The sequence below is a fragment of the Ostrinia nubilalis genome, chromosome 22 (genome assembly GCF_963855985.1).
Source record: "Ostrinia nubilalis chromosome 22, ilOstNubi1.1, whole genome shotgun sequence".
Taxonomy (NCBI): Eukaryota; Metazoa; Arthropoda; class Insecta; order Lepidoptera; family Crambidae; genus Ostrinia; species Ostrinia nubilalis.
This window is the reverse complement of record NC_087109.1, coordinates 12,098,058-12,105,315: the sequence shown is the minus strand read 5'-3', so window position 1 is coordinate 12,105,315 and position 7,258 is coordinate 12,098,058. Positions and strand designations below refer to the sequence as shown.

The 7,258-nt window shown below is 37.1% G+C and overlaps 1 long non-coding RNA gene across 1 annotated transcript; it reads left to right on the top strand.

Moving 5' to 3' along the window:
- The first annotated feature begins 3,313 nt into the window (after positions 1 to 3,313).
- On the top strand, positions 3,314 to 6,565 carry LOC135082975 (uncharacterized). The gene is made up of 2 exons (XR_010259539.1): positions 3,314 to 6,050; positions 6,404 to 6,565. It is a non-coding gene; the product is annotated as an uncharacterized LOC135082975 (long non-coding RNA).
- The last annotated feature ends 693 nt before the right edge of the window (positions 6,566 to 7,258 follow it).

Genomic DNA, 7,258 nt, shown 5'->3' with positions numbered 1-7,258 from the left:
TTTAAAATTTATTAAGAAATTATCGTGGATGCATGTTGCATCATCCCAACCCTCATCCAAAACAACGTTTAGAAAATTTCTCATGTGTGTTAATTTTTAAAATTTATTAAGAAATTATCGTGGATGCATTTTGCATCACCCGATTTGAAATACAGAGAATTACATTCCCGAAAATAATACAATTGCGGTTGCGCACGACGACCAAAATTCCAAAGTGATTTTACAGCTCAACTGACAGTCGCGAGTCCATCGACATCGCGCGACGTTTCGTTTCGCCGCTTAAAAAAGTAAATACTAATAAAAACCATAATGAAAACAATTTCCAGAACACTGAAAATATTCTATTTAAAAATAGAATAATCAAAATAAAAACATTAGGAAATGTTTCATTAAAATATATTTGAATTGACTGAGCAAAAAGCGCCATCTATTGCAAACCACTTCTAAATCACGCCAATAGATGTCGTTAGTGGTAGGTATCCTAAATCCGAATATCGAGTAAGAAAATCAATTTGTGAAAAACAGCTGAGCTGCAACGTTACAGTCTCAACTAATTCGTTAATGTAAATCAATTGGGAATTTGTCAAAAATGACAAACACCAGCAGTCCAGCATGTCCAAAAATTTAAGTTTTAAGTTGAGCCTTATCTTATTTTCCAAAAACGAAAATAAAACCTACTATCCACCTAGAGGTGCTGAAGACGTTTTGTATGACTAAAGGATTTTATTGTCTGGTACCACAGCTGGGACCGGCGCCTTCAAGGCATTCAATTTGAAATTGCAATTCGTCAAAGCGATTCATAGCTGATTCAACATCTTGTAGCCGTACACGTAGTACAGAGGCATCCTGATGTTCCGGGTCGAATGCATTCACGTAGTTTATAATTCTTGTTATTTTGCCTTTTACCGCTGCACGTTGGTTTCTTAGAGTTTCACTTAATTCCATTGTGGAAGTGCACTGTGGTGCTAATTGTTGTAGTTGGGTGCACTGTGATGCTTTTTGTTGTTGTAATATTCCTGAAATCTTACAAATTTTCACTTTTTTTCGTTTGCACACGCAATATGGCGGAGGGAGAGTTGTCTCTGCAGCTACCCCCGTAGTAGCGTCGTTTTGTTTTGTTATGTGGGTGGCTGCTACATTTGCTACATGGTCGGAAGGTGTCAAAACCGACGAAGATTCATAACTCAGTCAAACCAATATTTATCTGATACAGAAATAAGGAAAACTCTTTGGTTATGTGCTCGGCTGTAAGCCGACTTCTATTATTTGGTACTATTTTGCACAGTAAGTTGACTTCAAACAGTTCATACTTTTATGTCTAATCTATCATTAGTATTTTAATTGATAATGTTAATCTATGAATAGCAAATGAAAACTAAATTCTCTACTTATCATAAATCTGAAATATTTGCTGTAGCTTATGTAGCATATTGAACCTAATCTTACTTGTATTATAAATGTGAAAGTGAATCCTATGGGAACAAGAACCATGGTTGAAACCGGGGGCGGCAGCTAGTTAAAATGAAATTTTTTAGTCATTGGCTTCCAAAACCTATGCCTCCAAGACCGTGTAGACTAGTGACTGTAATGAGATATATTTTAATGCGTACTAATAAAAAAAATCTATCCTTTCAGATTAGCAAGATAATTAATTATTATAATAACATTGAAGTTGGTTCGAATGGGAAATATTGACTGACAATAACAAACACCCCATGGTTCATTCCATCATTCATTACAGATGCAATTTTTATGTGGATATTATATTTATGGAATAATAATAAAACAATTATAAAACAGATTATTCGTTTAATTTTTTCATTAAAATTTCTAATTTCACTTTTTCTTGTTTTGTTTTTAATTTTTCCTGCTCTAAAATTTCTACTTGCTCCTGGAGGCGTAATTTCTCTCTTTCCTCCTGTAATTTCAATATTCTTATTTGGATAGCATGCTCCTCCTCAGCATGTGTGTTACATTTGAGGAGTGTGTTTATTCTTTCTGTGGTCAAATTATGAGCCTCTCTTTCGCGCCTTGAGACTGGGCGCCTGCGACTAGTCGAAGCAGCACTCATGGCTGCTGGAGTCACGCGTGTTGTCATGGCGTAATATAAAAGGTTGTTAAAAGACCAACAGTCTTCTCTGAAGAAGATTTAAAGCCCTTGGGCACAAGTCGACCAAATAGTTTTTGGTGAGTGCGAGTGTACACTCCTAATGTGCGAGAGGGTGGCTAATATGCTACATTTACTACATTTTTTTTGTTCATAATTTATAAGAAAAATTGATATTAATGTGCAGTAGTTACCTGTTCCCAAAAAATGCTGGTTGCGCAAAGTTTGGATTTGTTTTGCCTTCTTTTTTAGATTTTCCCACAGATTTTTTAAAACACTAGTTTCCCTGGGGTGAATGCTAGAAATAGCATTAAATTCTGTGGCAATATTTTGCCACTCCTCATTTTTCATTTTAATGTTGACGTTGTCGGTCTTTTTTTGACTCGACAACATCAAAATGTTTGGCCACTGATTCAATTAGGGCGAATTTTTCAATTACAGCAAAGGTTGGGTCCTTCTGCCTCCTCGACATGGTTTTCCTCTATAGAGTCCGTTTAACTTAAGGTTTCGTGTGGTGACAAGAATCGAGTCTGTATAGCAAGCAGAAGGTTATCGTGGTAAGAGGGAATCACTGTATCCTTTAAACGAAGCAGGGTCACAAGAAGATCACAGAAACAGGTAAGGCAACGCAACAAGTAACAACAAATTTCCATCCAAACAACACTGGATGACAGTTTGTAACGTGACAGTTATTCTTAAACTAAATATAGAACAAAAGCATTAAATGAAACTGTTATCTGACATAAAAAAGCAACTTAGAAAATGATGAGAATTACCAACCATTAGGTACTTTTATTCGTAACAGGAGGAACTGGAAGTGGCAAATCTCTCTTATTGAAATTAATAGTCGAACATGCTCGTCGTTGCTATGCCCCTACTGTCTTGTTACTTCAACCAAATAGGTAGCAAGACAAATAAGTAGTCGTACTTTACACTCAGTTTTCTTATTACCTATTGAAAAGGCTAATTCAGTGTCGTACAGGAAAATGGCAGGTGAAAGATTGGAGAGGGAAAGACGCAAATGGCGTTTTATTCAATGGTGAAATATCGATGGTCTCATATCAAAGTTTCCGACACATTAATTTGAAGGGCTACAAGAATATAAAAATTATAATTGTTTTACGGTATCACCGCCCTTTTATTCGGCGATTATGCAATTGCCACCAGTAAAAAGTTCCTGGTGTTTCATCAAGCAGCCACCATGGTTGTGTGCTGAGGTACATTTATGGCGCCAATTCTTATTTTGTGAGCTAATAATGAATATGCGCCAAAGGCCGAACAGCGAGTTGACTTATATAATTTACGGTTCGTGGAACTAACTGCAACGCAATTAGAAATATTATGTGAAAAACGCCGGGTAACTCTTACAGGTGATTTTGCGGACAGCGCGCTGCAGTAGAATGTTCCCACTGTGAGATAGTGGAAGAGTACAATTCCCGAATGAAGAGATGTGAGCGAGAGAGTGCCGTGATACGAGGGGCGGCTGAAAAGTTTTGAGCCTAAGTATCTTCAAGTGTTATTATTGACTCGCGCTAAATTTAATTAATTTGCCAATAACCTCCTTAGTATATGTACAAAGTTTTATTTCATTAGCGTCATCACGCTTTTACTAATTAATTCGTAAACATCATGTCTCAGTCATCCGCGCAATGTACGAAATTGAAGTACACAGTTGTCATAAAATTCCTCAAAAAGAGGAACAAACCGCTGACGGTAACATTTGATGAGATGTTTACAGTTTATGGGGAGTCTGGGCCTTCATTTGCCATCATGAAAGATTGGATCCGATAGTTCAAGCATGGCAGGGAGTCGCTAAAAGATGACCGCAAGTCAGGGCGGCCAGATTTCGCCATTAACGAATAAAATAATGAAAATTTTATGAATCTTGCTTTAGAGATCAGCGAATTAAGCTGTGACAGATAGCTGAAGCTGTAAATAAGAAATTTTTGCCGGAGCAAAATAAAAACTAGATAAAAAAAGAAGGGATGGATCGTTGGGCCGTGCAAGAAAGGATTTTTTCCTGGCGGCTTGGTGACTGGAATTGAACCGCCACCGGTGCAGACTGAGAAGATGGTGAATTGTCTGCACGTGAAAAGAGGTTGTCCGGCTTGCAGAAATTTATAAGAGTTACCGTTCCTTGTATGAGATTAAAAAAATGTAAATAAAACAGCTCCCTCTCAATTGACACAATTTATTTTGTCTCGTAAGCTTGAATACAGTTGACAGTTACGATATTATAACTACTGTAATAGATAGTGCCAATCTCAAGGGATTCAGGGTCGTTAATTAGGTTCGGTTTGGTGAATATTATTGCCACTACAAATTTCTTAAAACAGCCTAAATATTAAGACTCTACTAGTTAAGATAACTGCGCGATGTCAGGTCGGAAAGACTCCTACTTGAAGGATGGAAAAGTGGGTACCTTGGAAGCCATGCGGTTATAAGCCGTTACCCTGAACGTTCCTCTCTTCTTCTGGGGTCCAACGGGTCTCGCACACTTTTAGGCTACAAGCAGCGTCCTCCACGGCCTCAAGCGCGCAGTGCCAGATGAAGCTCTTGCATCTCCTCGACAGGTAAGCGTTCAAACTCTTGCAGAGACAGAGGTTTGATGACAAGGAGGAAATGCGAAGAGATCAGCAGTTTAGAAAGGAGAAACAATTCATACGAAATGAAAAGAAATTAATATCATTAAATATCCCGCATGAAGACTGCTCGCTATTTGAACTTCACTTGCAGTCTTCAGCATCCCAACCCTCATCCAAAATAACGTTTAGGAAATTTCTCATGTGTGTTAATTTTTAAAATTTATTAAGAAATTATCATGGATGCATTTTGCATCACCCGATTTGAAATACAGAGAATTACATTCCCGAAAATAATACAATTGCGGTTGCGCACGATCGACCAAAATTCCAAAGTGATTTTACAGCTCAACTGACAGTCGCGAGTCCATCGACATCGCGAGACGTTTCGTTTCGCCGCTTAAAAAAAAGTAAATACATACTAATAAAAACCATAATGAAAACAATTTTCAGAACACTGAAAATATTCTATTTAAAAATAGAATAATCAAAATAAAAACATTAGGAAATGTTTCATTAAAATATATTTGAATTGACTGAGCAAAAAGCGCCATCTATTGCAAACCACTTCTAAATCACGCCAATAGATGTCGTTAGTGGTATCCTAAATCCGAATATCGAGTAAGAAAATCAATTTGTGAAAAACAGCTGAGCTGCAACGTTACAGTCTCAACTAATTCGTTAATGTAAATCAATTGGGAATTTGTCAAAAATGATAAACACCGGCAGTCCAGCATGTCCAAAAATTATCTTATTTTCCAAAAACGAAAATAAAACCTACTATCCACCTAGAGGTGCTGAAGACGTTTTGTATGACTAAAGGATTTTATTGTCTGGTACCACAGCTGGTACAGGCGCTTTCAAGGCATTCAATTTGAAATTGCAATTCGTCAAAGCGATTCATAGCTGATTCAACATCTTGTAGCCGTACACGTAGTTCAGAGGCATCCTGATGTTCCGGGTCGAAGGCATTCTTGTTATTTTGCCTTTTACCGTGCACGTTGGTTTCTTAGAGTTTCACTTAATTCCATTGTGGAAGTGCACTGTGGTGCTAATTGTTGTAGTTGGGTGCACTGTGATGCTTTTTGTTGTTGTAATATTCCTGAAATCTTACAAATTTTCACTTTTTTTCGTTTGCACACGCAATATGGCGGAGGGAGAGTTGTCTCTGCAGCTACCCCCGTAGTAGCGTCGTTTTGTTTTGTTATGTGGGTGGCTGCTACATGGTCGGAAGGTGTCAAAACCGACGAAGATTCATAACTCAGTCAAACCAATATTTATCTGATACAGACATAAAGAAAACTCTTTGGTTATGTGCTCGGCTGTAAGCCGACTTCTATTATTTGGTCCTACTTTGCACAGTAAGTTGACTTCAAACTGTTCATACTTTTATGTCTAATCTATCATCATTAGTATTGAATTGATAATGTTAATCTATGAATAGCAAATGAAAACTAAATTCTCTACTTATCATAAATCTGAAATATTTGCTGTAGCTTATGTAGCATGTTGAACCTAATCTTACTTACTTGTATTATAAATGTGAAAGTGAATCCTATGGGAACAAGAACCATGGTTGAAACCGCGGGCGACAACTAGTTAAAATGAAATTATTTAGCCATTGGCTTCCAAAACCTCCAAGCCCGTGTAGACTAGTGACTGCAATGAGATACATTTTAATGTGTACTAATAAAAAAAAAATCTATCCTTTCAGATTAGCAAGATAATTATTATAATAACATTGAAGTTGGTTCGAATGGGAAATATTGACTGACAATAACAAACACCCCATGGTCCATTCCATCATTCATTACAGATGCAATTTTTATGTGGATATTATATTTATGAAATAATAATAAAACAATTATAAAACAGATTATTCGTTTAATTTTTTCATAAAAAATTCTAATTTCACTTTTTCTTGTTTTGTTTTTAATTTTTCCTGCTCTAAAATTTCTACTTGCTCCTGGAGGCGTAATTTCTCTCTTTCCTCCTGTAATTTCCATATTCTTATTTGGATAGCATGCTCCTCCTCAGCATGTGTGGTACATTTGAGGAGTGTGTTTATTCTTTCTGTGGTCAAATTATGAGCCTCTCTTTCGCGCCTTGAGACTGGGCGCCTGCGACTAGTCGAAGCAGCACTCATGGCTGCTGGAGTTACGCGTGTTTTCATGGCCTGTAATATAAAAGGTTGTTAAAAGACCAGCAGTCTTCTCTGAAGAAGATTTAAAAGCCCTTGGGCACAAGTCTACCAAAGAGTTTTTAGTGAGTGCGAGTGACTACTACACTACTCCGACAAAGGATATTCGCCTTTGTCTAAGTAGTGTAGTGTCGAAGTAAAGTCATGTCGATATTCAGTAGTGTCGGAGTAACGTAATGTCGAAGTAACGTTTGTCGGAGTTCAGTTTTTGAGCCCCTTTAAACGAAGCAGGGTCACAAGAAGATCACAGAAACAGGTAAGGCAACGCAACAAGTAACAACAAATTTCTATCCAAACAACACTGGATGACAGTTTGTAACGTGACAGTTATTCTTAAACTAAATATAGAACAAAAGCATTTAATGAAAC